Genomic DNA, 12,625 nt, shown 5'->3' on the forward strand with positions numbered 1-12,625 from the left:
GTAGCTACTCCTATTTGGATGGATTGAGAGAACTTTGAGAAGTGAAGGACAGTACTGAACACAGGAAAATCAGAAGTTAAATCAATTTTATATTTAATTTACAGGGTGTCGCAAAACAACTTCAACAACGCTTGGGTGCTGGTAGATATCATAAAACAAGTAACTTTTCCTAATATACTTTTCCTCGAAAGCTCTTAGTTTCTGCGCTACAAGCGTTTAAAATCTATCCTGTATGTATGCAACCCAACACAGGAAACAACCGCTCTGACATAACTTCCAGGGGAACGCGGCAGGGTTGCCACTAGTGTCACTTGGCGATCTTACCTGAGCTAAATTCAAAACAATAATGTTATTTGTGATGTTGTAAGTAGTATTTACAGTACTTACAAACTTACCAATGCAAAGGATTTCAAATAAATGAGGACTGAAATTCAAGAGTGTTGATTCTAATAAGTACTGTAAATATGTAATTCTTACAACATCGCAGATATCATTACTCTTTTGTATTTAACTCAAGTAAGACTGCCAAGTGACGCTAGTGGCAACCCTGCCGCGCTCCCCTGGAAGTTAAGTCAGAACGGTCGTTTCATGTGGTGGGTTGCATACATACAAAATAGATTCTAAACGCTAAAATTACATTTCAAAATGTTTTGCTGCTCGTTTGCTTCCATCCATGAAGTGTGAAACCTTGCTCCTCTCCTACGGAAGGCTATAGTATAACTTGGGTGTCACTTGCACTTGTAAAGAAAATTTCCCATATTTTTCATAATTGTCGCATGAATTAAACAATATACTCTAATCTGTTCCCTAAATGCTAACTTAGTACACCCTAGACTGCATTTTGCGGACTAACAAACCTTGACATCTGGACTCAAAGCCAGTATAATAATCTAAATGATACAAATCATTCATATCAATTAATGTAATTTGCTTGGTTCACCTAATATACTAGTATAACTTAAAGAGAAAACTCCACAGCGAGCAACTGAAATACATGGACAGGGATACAATGAAGGCTAGGAAACTTTCGTTTGATTTATTTTATTTTGTTTCGGTTTTCTGCCAGTTATGGCTAATCGCGAAGATGAAGATGAGTGATGCTAAGATGAAATTGATTGAAGGGACACCTATTCCCAGGCCGGGATTCAAAACCGAGAAACGCGCTTTGCATTCCGCCACGGAGACCGGAGCTAGGGAAACTCAAGAGGGAGAAATAGGGAGATTATGTGAAGATTGAAACAGGAGAGATAGGAATGGTAGACAAGCTGCTTTACAACAGGGGACAACATCGAGTCCCTTCCCTACTTCTTTCTAGATTGGAATGGATAGAGATACTAAAAATGAGACAGTTAACAAGAACATTAGAAAAACGGTGAAAGCGGAAGAGAGGGCTGTAATACAATTGATTGATTGATTGATTTGCTTTATTTTGCTTCGCTATTTGTGCCACTTTTGGCTAACTTGCGAAGATGGGGATGAGTGATGATGTGACGAAATTGATGAATGGACACTCCAAACATCCATGCCCAGGCCAGGATTGGAACCTGGGACACCTGGCGATGTGGTTGGATTACAAGAGGACAATGGTGGAAAAGGGTAAATAAGAAGTGATGCAGCAGCAAAGAGAAAAGGCGAAAGAAAAACAAAAAAAATAGAAGAGAGAATGAGAGTAAGAGGGCCAGAGAATACGTGCTTGTAAAACTCAAACATTATATCTGTCCACACTATTTTATCAGTATTTCGCTCCTTCAATCCGCAAAAAATTATAAAGCGTGGCCCCTTTTCTAAGGAACTATCAACATCAATATTACGTGTTAAGATGAAACAATTTCTAGTGTAATGTGAACAGTCCTGAGTGTATTAAGAAATGGAAAATTCAACGGTAGAATTGGTTGAAACTTATCCTGAGTTGCAAATTTGAAGAAGCGTTTTTGAACTCGTAATTTTGAAACACCGATTAAAGGTTGTACAAAACTATACAAAACCCATAGATCATCCTGGCATAGGAATTTTTCGAATTCAAAACAAGTGCTGCTATAGTAGCATTTTTGAATTTGAATTTTTGAAGTTGTCCTTCGGATTCAAAACTTTCTGAAGGTTGTTCAAAACGATACATAACCTAGACTACGAAATGGCATCGTTTCCGTTGAATTTGGTGAAAGTGCAACTGAGGCGTCAACCTGTAGTAGCATTTTTGAATTCGTTATTACGAAAAACTGAATCGGATTCAAAACTTTTTAAAGGTTGTTCAAAACTATACAAAACCCATAGATCATCCTGGCATAGGAATTTTTCGAATTCAAAACAAGTGCTGCTATAGTAGCATTTTTGAATTTGAATTTTTGAAGTTGTCCTTCGGATTCAAAACTTTCTGAAGGTTGTTCAAAACGATACATAACCTAGACTACGAAATGGCATCGTTTCCGTTGAATTTGGTGAAAGTGCTACTGAGGCGTCAACCTGTAGTAGCATTTTTGAATTCGTTATTACGAAAAACTGAATCGGATTCAAAACTTTTTAAAGGTTGTTCAAAACTATACAAAACCCATAGATCATCCTGGCATAGGAATTTTTCGAATTCAAAACAAGTGCTGCTATAGTAGCATTTTTGAATTTGAATTTTTGAAGTTGTCCTTCGGATTCAAAACTTTCTGAAGGTTGTTCAAAACGATACATAACCTAGACTACGAAATGGCATCGTTTCCGTTGAATTTGGTGAAAGTGCTACTGAGGCGTCAACCTGTAGTAGCATTTTTGAATTCGTTATTACGAAAAACTGAATCGGATTCAAAACTTTTTAAAGGTTGTTCAAAACTATACAAAACCCATAGATCATCCTGGCATAGGAATTTTTCGAATTCAAAACAAGTGCTGCTATAGTAGCATTTTTGAATTTGAATTTTTGAAGTTGTCCTTCGGATTCAAAACTTTCTGAAGGTTGTTCAAAACGATACATAACCTAGACTACGAAATGGCATCGTTTCCGTTGAATTTGGTGAAAGTGCTACTGAGGCGTCAACCTGTAGTAGCATTTTTGAATTCGTTATTACGAAAAACTGAATCGGATTCAAAACTTTTTAAAGGTTGTTCAAAACTATACAAAACCCATAGATCATCCTGGCATAGGAATTTTTCGAATTCAAAACAAGTGCTGCTATAGTAGCATTTTTGAATTTGAATTTTTGAAGTTGTCCTTCGGATTCAAAACTTTCTGAAGGTTGTTCAAAACGATACATAACCTAGACTACGAAATGGCATCGTTTCCGTTGAATTTGGTGAAAGTGCTACTGAGGCGTCAACCTGTAGTAGCATTTTTGAATTCGTTATTACGAAAAACTGAATCGGATTCAAAACTTTTTAAAGGTTGTTCAAAACTATACAAAACCCATAGATCATCCTGGCATAGGAATTTTTCGAAATCAAAACAAGTGCTGCTATAGTAGCATTTTTGAATAGGAATTTTTGAAGTTGTCCTTCGGATTCAAAACTTTCTGAAGGTTGTTCAAAACGATACATAACCTAGACTACGAAATGGCATCGTTTCCGTTGAATTTGGTGAAAGTGCTACTGAGGCGTCAACCTGTAGTAGCATTTTTGAATTCGTTATTACGAAAAACTGAATCGGATTCAAAACTTTTATAGGTTGTTCAAAACTATACAAAACCCATAGATCATCCTGGCATAGGAATTTTTCGAATTCAAAACAAGTGCTGCTATAGTAGCATTTTTGAATTTGAATTTTTGAAGTTGTCCTTCGGATTCAAAACTTTCTGAAGGTTGTTCAGAACGATACATAACCTAGACTACGAAATGGCATAGTTTCCGTTGAATTTGGTGAAAGTGCTACTGAGGCGTCAACCTGTAGTAGCATTTTTGAATTCGTTATTACGAAAAACTGAATCGGATTCAAAACTTTTTAAAGGTTGTTCAAAACTATACAAAACCCATAGATCATCCTGGCATAGGAATTTTTCGAATTCAAAACAAGTGCTGCTATAGTAGCATTTTTGAATTTGAATTTTTGAAGTTGTCCTTCGGATTCAAAACTTTCTGAAGGTTGTTCAAAACGATACATAACCTAGACTACGAAATGGCATCGTTTCCGTTGAATTTGGTGAAAGTGCTACTGAGGCGTCAACCTGTAGTAGCATTTTTGAATTCGTTATTACGAAAAACTGAATCGGATTCAAAACTTTTTAAAGGTTGTTCAAAACTATACAAAACCCATAGATCATCCTGGCATAGGAATTTTTCGAATTCAAAACAAGTGCTGCTATAGTAGCATTTTTGAATTTGAATTTTTGAAGTTGTCCTTCGGATTCAAAACTTTCTGAAGGTTGTTCAAAACGATACATAACCTAGACTACGAAATGGCATCGTTTCCGTTGAATTTGGTGAAAGTGCTACTGAGGCGTCAACCTGTAGTAGCATTTTTGAATTCGTTATTACGAAAAACTGAATCGGATTCAAAACTTTTTAAAGGTTGTTCAAAACTATACAAAACCCATAGATCATCCTGGCATAGGAATTTTTCGAATTCAAAACAAGTGCTGCTATAGTAGCATTTTTGAATTTGAATTTTTGAAGTTGTCCTTCGGATTCAAAACTTTCTGAAGGTTGTTCAAAACGATACATAACCTAGACTACGAAATGGCATCGTTTCCGTTGAATTTGGTGAAAGTGCTACTGAGGCGTCAACCTGTAGTAGCATTTTTGAATTCGTTATTACGAAAAACTGAATCGGATTCAAAACTTTTTAAAGGTTGTTCAAAACTATACAAAACCCATAGATCATCCTGGCATAGGAATTTTTCGAATTCAAAACAAGTGCTGCTATAGTAGCATTTTTGAATTTGAATTTTTGAAGTTGTCCTTCGGATTCAAAACTTTCTGAAGGTTGTTCAAAACGATACATAACCTAGACTACGAAATGGCATCGTTTCCGTTGAATTTGGTGAAAGTGCTACTGAGGCGTCAACCTGTAGTAGCATTTTTGAATTCGTTATTACGAAAAACTGAATCGGATTCAAAACTTTTTAAAGGTTGTTCAAAACTATACAAAACCCATAGATCATCCTGGCATAGGAATTTTTCGAATTCAAAACAAGTGCTGCTATAGTAGCATTTTTGAATTTGAATTTTTGAAGTTGTCCTTCGGATTCAAAACTTTCTGAAGGTTGTTCAAAACGATACATAACCTAGACTACGAAATGGCATCGTTTCCGTTGAATTTGGTGAAAGTGCTACTGAGGCGTCAACCTGTAGTAGCATTTTTGAATTCGTTACTACGAAAAACTGAATCGGATTCAAAACTTTTTAAAGGTTGTTCAAAACTATACAAAACCCATAGATCATCCTGGCATAGGAATTTTTCGAATTCAAAACAAGTGCTGCTATAGTAGCATTTTTGAATTTGAATTTTTGAAGTTGTCCTTCGGATTCAAAACTTTCTGAAGGTTGTTCAAAACGATACATAACCTAGACTACGAAATGGCATAGTTTCCGTTGAATTTGGTGAAAGTGCTACTGAGGCGTCAACCTGTAGTAGCATTTTTGAATTCGTTATTACGAAAAACTGAATCGGATTCAAAACTTTTTAAAGGTTGTTCAAAACTATACAAAACCCATAGATCATCCTGGCATAGGAATTTTTCGAATTCAAAACAAGTGCTGCTATAGTAGCATTTTTGAATTTGAATTTTTGAAGTTGTCCTTCGGATTCAAAACTTTCTGAAGGTTGTTCAAAACGATACTTAACCTAGACTACGAAATGGCATCGTTTCCGTTGAATTTGGTGAAAGTGCTACTGAGGCGTCAACCTGTAGTAGCATTTTTGAATTCGTTATTACGAAAAACTGAATCGGATTCAAAACTTTTTAAAGGTTGTTCAAAACTATACAAAACCCATAGATCATCCTGGCATAGGAATTTTTCGAATTCAAAACAAGTGCTGCTATAGTAGCATTTTTGAATTTGAATTTTTGAAGTTGTCCTTCGGATTCAAAACTTTCTGAAGGTTGTTCAAAACGATACATAACCTAGACTACGAAATGGCATCGTTTCCGTTGAATTTGGTGAAAGTGCTACTGAGGCGTCAACCTGTAGTAGCATTTTTGAATTCGTTATTACGAAAAACTGAATCGGATTCAAAACTTTTTAAAGGTTGTTCAAAACTATACAAAACCCATAGATCATCCTGGCATAGGAATTTTTCGAATTCAAAACAAGTGCTGCTATAGTAGCATTTTTGAATTTGAATTTTTGAAGTTGTCCTTCGGATTCAAAACTTTCTGAAGGTTGTTCAAAACGATACATAACCTAGACTACGAAATGGCATCGTTTCCGTTGAATTTGGTGAAAGTGCTACTGAGGCGTCAACCTGTAGTAGCATTTTTGAATTCGTTATTACGAAAAACTGAATCGGATTCAAAACTTTTTAAAGGTTGTTCAAAACTATACAAAACCCATAGATCATCCTGGCATAGGAATTTTTCGAATTCAAAATGGTGCTACTACAGGTTGACAGACATATTTAAATAGACAGGGAGCTCATTGGCAAGTTGTTAGGCAATGCGAACTTGGAAGGAAGGCCTGAGGAAGATATTGTTGGGGAACTTGAGAGACTTTCTCTAAACCTTCGCACAGTAACTAATGTCTTTTTGCTGTCGCTTTAATGTATTTAAAAAGTATTTCATGTCGTAGTACATATGTTTTCTTTTCTTCTTCTAAAATAAGATATTAGCGTGTTCTCGTCCAAGGGCTCATTCCTAACACAACTCTGTTGAGCGTTATGGGCAGTTGAAAATTATTGAAAAAGATGCGTGTCATTTCAACGATAAACGTTTCACTTGCATATTTTGGAAATTCTATTTTTACACTAACGTTGAAGGAAAGTTCGATTTTTTTGCCCGGTATTGAGAGAACGTGTATACGTGTATATATACCAATCTCACGATGATGAGTTCCGTAAGTTCCGATACGACAGTCAATATGATTTTAATGTTTTTGGTAAATACATTCAGTCATTATTTTTCTTATATGCCTGAAAGTCGCAGAAAATAATATTACTTATAATAAAATGGGTAAATATGCGATATCGCCCGGACGGATTTCTTCAAATTTACAGGAGAAAGTACTTACTGAAATGAGTTTCTTTAGCATTCTGGACGTTCTTGGAGGTATTTTCTTTCACGGAAAGTAAAAACTTCGTAGTTTAATGCTGCCGAACAAGAATTAATAACTTTTTACGTAAGAAATTGGCATTGCCTGCCACATTATGCCGTTGTTTACATTGTGTGCGTGCAGATGGCGCCGCGCTTTCTTTTTTCGATGAATTTAGGGGTGAAATGAGTGCTAATGGAACCTAACCTAACAGGCCTAACCTAACCTTGTGTGAATGGTTTGTGGGGCTAGCCGTGGATGGTTTTCGGGGCTAACGTCAATGGTTTGTGGGCCTACCCATGGACGGATTTTGGGGCTAACGTCAATGGTTTGTGGGGCTACCCGTGGATGGTTTTTGGGGCTAACGTGCATGGTTTGTGGAGGTAAGGCATAACTTCACCTTAAAGAATGTTCCGCAAGGCAAAATAGGTAAGTACCAGTGGTAAAATTAAGGAAATAAATGAGTGAAAGGTATCCGGGCGTTATCGCGTATTTACCATAAAATGTCGCTACAATTTCGCTGTGGTAATTATATGATTTTTTCCTTCAGATATTTCAGATGGGCAACTGCCCCTAGCTGCCCCTTTGGGGCGCTGGTGCTCCTGCCTCTTCTCCCTGTATGTCGCGGATTAAGAGCATCCGTGTCATTCATCTTGAAGTTTTTGTTGCCTCCCTTTTTGTTACATACAGGAGATATACATTTTTTAAAGAGGAAAGAATTTCTCATACAAGCATATTTGTGAATACTGTGCGAATTGCTTGTGACGTAGAACTGCTCATGAATGATGACAAGGGGTGAAATGTGTGTTTCTAACCTACAACTACAACATAACGTCTATCTTGTATGTCTATTTTAACGTGTTAATTTATCCGTGTTCACTGAAATCAGAAGATAGAAGCTGATATAATTTGGTTATGTTGTGAAGGTATGTATTGATTGCCAAGTAAAAACAGACAATTACGTGTAGCTATTGTTTACTCCTGAGGCGGAAATTGAGTGCCTTTCAATGGAAGTCCATGAAATATGTTTGTTTGGTGAAAATAGCAAAGTTTTGTAAATCCTTCGCACCGTTCCTGGCTAGGTTCTCATTTGTCTTATTTTGAATTAACGAAAATAAAGCTTAGTTTAATAGTTTTCCCTAGTAAGCGTTGAAGATTGCATAGTTTCGGTTCAGTAAGTCAATCTTGAATATAATGCGTATTTTTCAAAGTAGCACACTATTTCAAGCATGAATGAAATTTGAACTGTCCATCACCATGTTTATTCTCTTTATTGTACGTAATGAGAGCTTCAAGAATTGAAATAAAACGCTGCTGACAACTTATGCAGCAGCATACGTAAAATCCACGCCTTACAAGCATGTAGGATGCAAGAAGAAATTGAAAATTTTGCTAAGCAATACTTGTACATCCTACTGTACAGTATATACTCTTGAGGGGGGGGGGGTAAGACTCTACTTTACGTCCTTTTCCTAAGGAATACGTGTCATATATCGTTGGAAAGCCTATTATATAAGGAATTCAACAACGTTTCGTGGGGCTATCGTGAACAGAAAGTGTAAAAAGAAAAATGTACTTACCCGAAGAGATGCCGGCTGCCTGCATCACGGTTTTTAACGATGTACTAAATTATTACTGGGGATCTACAATTTTTTGGAACCTGTTCTTCTTCATGCACAACACAAAGAAGCAATCCCCACTCAGAAGGCAAACAAGCAAAGCACACACATTCACAACGCGGACACAAAGACGAGCCTGCAGTGTTGTTAACTCCTATCGGTTACCACCAAAAGGCAATAAGGACGTAAAGTAGACTCTAGCCATCCATTTTATTGTGTCTCCATTTGAACCAGTCTACTTATATTCAATATCGATCAATTTATTGTTGGGGCATGTGATTGAGATGCTTTTTTGTCACTGTATCAAAATTGCATGTGCATACACTACATTTATTCAATACCAGCATGTATACAATTAAAGGAGTGTTTGAAATATTTAAAAAGCATGATTATAAAACTGATCAAGATTATGTTCGGCATATGTAATTTCCCCCATTGATTCCTTTTCTGACATAAACATGAAAGTGAAGAAAAACTTGTTACCAAGTTGTACTACTTCATGCCATTGATTAGATATCTACTAGAAGTGAAAGAGAGAAACTTCTGTTTCATCTAGGTTTGCCAATTCAAGGCTACTTCAGTGATAACGTAGTCAGTTTGGCATATTTGTGAAGACGTGGTTCATGTTATGAGTAAAGTGGACCCTTGGCTATCTGTACACCTGTTAGAAAGTGGAAAATGTTTCGTGGTTTATGAAGGTTTTCTGTTTAGAGCATGTGGCCAGAGGCCTGCACAAGACCTGGAGCAGACCCGTTCGCGAGACATCGCTCCTGAAATGCCATGCAACCTGCGCAACATCCTCGCTTGAGCAGCTTGTATGTCCACCTGCCCAGATCGTTCCTGGCAGGCATTGTAGACCCGCCGGGTACCCGCAGTCTTACGATACCTAGTAGGTCTCAGTTCGTTCTTTCCATCAACTGCAGGCCCCTCCCTCTGCATGACGTAGTTGCTTCGAGTAGAAACGGCGCCGGACCCACACCGTTCTGCAGTGTTGCCAACTGCACTAGATTTTTACTACTTAAAAAAGGGAACTCAAAGCTTCATAAGCCACATCACCAATGAAATGAGATTTACGAATGTTGCTACCCCCCCCCCACACACACACACATTGAAATAGGTTTTCCGTGGCACAGGATCTATAAGTATATGTCGTAAATAACCAATATACGTATATATAGTGATATAGGGCAGGACTGAAACATGTCACGTTCGACGCTGAGGTCGCGAGTCAAACAACACACTGTTCTACTGCGAACACCAGGGCCGTAGCCAGCCAGGGGCATTGCCGTTACCCTCGTTGGGGGGGGGGGGGGGGGGGCAAGTACTTGGATAAACGTAACAACAACAACAATCACAATAATAGTAATAAAGTAGCATGAAAGGCATTATTATCCTCATAAATCACGCAAAAAGTGGGTAGAAGTCGGTTCTCACGCATTTGTGTTGAAACAGAGGATTAGAAATATTTTTTTCAACACGTCAATTTCACATTAGCTAATAATGGAAAACAAGCACACAAACTATTTTTGAAAGAAAGAAAGTGCATGATAAATGCATTCCGAATGTACATACATATGGCATGTAAAATTTCCATCTACAATATTTTCTTTTCACACGGAGCGACGTATTACATAATTAATTCATCCAACTCGTAACAAACCAACATTAATAGCAAATAATATCACAGGCCACCATAGCATTCTCTGTTTTAAAACTTTTCTCACTTAGATCGTTCGGCGCTCAGGACCGACTCCCGCTACCCCTTTGCTACGGCATTGAACTTGATGAGACTTGTACTTTAATGTTTGACCCCCACCCTGACCCCTCCGCTAGACAATTTCCGTCCAAGGTTGTGAGCAATGCACCCTGCCCCCTCTGGTTGCGCCACTGCGTGCCTGGTTAAGGCACCATGCAATGAAGAACAATTAGTTTTCAGTGAGGAGATTTTTGTTTGCTCGATCATTCATTTAGATAAATGAAACTGTAATATTGCGTGCATTTCCTGGCAATAAGATAAAAACTGCTTACGCTGAACTTAAATCGCTAAGTGTATAAATTCTCCTTGGAGAAGAAGCTCCTCCTAGGACTTCGTAGGATTTAGTAGCTACGTAAGTAGGCAACACTGGCTGCAGCCATCCACGTGGTGATGAAACACCTGGAGCGACACGCTGCCGGAGGGCTGTTTCCTTCCAGCAGGTTTTGCAGGTGCCCGGGTCTTGTTGAATGCCCAGGTACCTTGTAAGTGCAGAGCACCTTGAAGACCAAGAACCCGGGTAAAGACGCAAGTCGACTCGTTGCCGTGGGCAGGCGAGCAGGTAAACCTGTTATCGCGTGCAAGCGGGCAGTGGGTAGGTAAAAGGCAGACTATGCTGGCCTCTACATGTGGCGATGTGTTATAGTGAAGTAATATGTGGTTTGTGGGGTACCATTGGGATCAAATGTATATTTTATTTGTGGTTTCCTCACCCTGAATGAAATTTTATTTTACATAAATGATCGAAGTGTGTACATTTAAAAAATGCTATAAAAAGTGTTATTTCTCTCTTTGAGTATGTCTACTACAACTTGCATTGTAGAATTATTTTCCTGTAGTTTACGGTTATTACAAGCATAAGAAAACAGTGTTTCATTGTGACGTTTCAGGGAGCGTGTGTTCTCCTGAAACGTCACAACGAAAAACTGTTTTATTATGTTTGTAATAACCGTAAACTATAGGAAAATAATACTACTACAACTGTTTTTGAAAATAAAAATGGTGAAAGATGTTGTCATTTGTGTGCCACTTGGCACATTTCATCCTTCAACCACACAGTGAAAAATGCAAATTTGTGTGTGTAATTTTCCTGATTGGTTTTTGTGGTACCCTTGACCCTCTGTACCCCCTAGAGTAAGTGAAATGTTTTGCATGGTATTGGCCCAAGTTACTTTTGTTTTATTGCAATTTCATCATGCTATGAATGCAATTTTAACATAGTTCAATTTCGATTAACTTGTGTTAACATATACTGTGGAGTTTTAGCGATTACTTGAGATTTTGTTCAATATATGCCTTCGTAGTTAGGTTAGGCAGGCCAGGTTTGGTTCTCTTAGCATTAAAATAAGTTCCCACTAGTCTACGAAACTTAGTAGCTTGTCAATGTAAAATATCTTGTCCATGCACATGCTTGCGTAAGGTAATTTTTAAGTTTCTTTCTTTCTTTCTTTCTTTTTTTTTTTTTTTAAAACCTAAATAACTTTGGTATGACTTGAGATGACCGGACCCCTCTTCGATTTTCTTTATATTTCATATACTCACTAATTGAGGCCTCCTAATCACGAATATGATGTTAAAATTTGTCAGTCATGTCTAGAACCATTGACGCTAGTCTCACGAACCATTGGCGTTAGCCCCACGAACCATTGGCGCATGGTTAGGTTAGGCAAACATAGTTAAAATTTGGTGTCGTGTTAGTATCAGGATCTAGAAATTGGAAATAATTATAAACCATTGACGCTAGCCCCACGAACCATTGGCACGTGGTTAGGTTAGTTCGGTTAGGTTAGGCAAACATATTTAAAATTTGGTGTCGTGGTAGTATCAGGAATATATATATTTGGTTGTGAAACAAAAAATTTGCGAAAATCGACAGTTTCCATTCTGAAAACTAACGCCTTATTTTCGCCTATTTTGCAATTTCTAGACGTTTCCACAAATTTTAACTTCAGATTTGTGATTAGGAGGCCTCAATTAGTGAGTATGCCAAATATGAAGAAAATCGGAGAGGGGTCCGGTCATCTCAAGTTGTCGTTATCCATGTCATCTCATGGAAGTCGTTCCATAACTTTCTTTCAAAATCCAAATGGTG

The 12,625-nt window shown here is 37.7% G+C and overlaps 1 protein-coding gene across 3 annotated transcripts in view; it reads left to right on the top strand.

Annotated features, from left to right (window-relative positions):
• Positions 1–7,930: 7,930 nt before the first annotated feature.
• ytr (U4/U6.U5 small nuclear ribonucleoprotein 27 kDa protein yantar) overlaps positions 7,931–12,625 on the top strand; it is a 38,236-nt gene continuing 33,541 nt past the window's right edge. For 2 of the 3 annotated variants that reach the window (XM_083142386.1, XM_083142388.1), the window contains exon 1: positions 7,932–8,087. The gene's annotated coding sequence lies outside the window, so the exon portion shown is untranslated. Of the gene's footprint in view, positions 8,088–12,625 lie in introns of all 3 variants that reach the window. The other variant, XM_083142387.1, reaches the window with a different exon arrangement.

Source organism: Lepisma saccharinum, chromosome 21, assembly GCF_977018435.1.
Source record: "Lepisma saccharinum chromosome 21, izLepSacc3.1, whole genome shotgun sequence".
NCBI classification, from domain to species: domain Eukaryota; kingdom Metazoa; phylum Arthropoda; class Insecta; order Zygentoma; family Lepismatidae; genus Lepisma; species Lepisma saccharinum.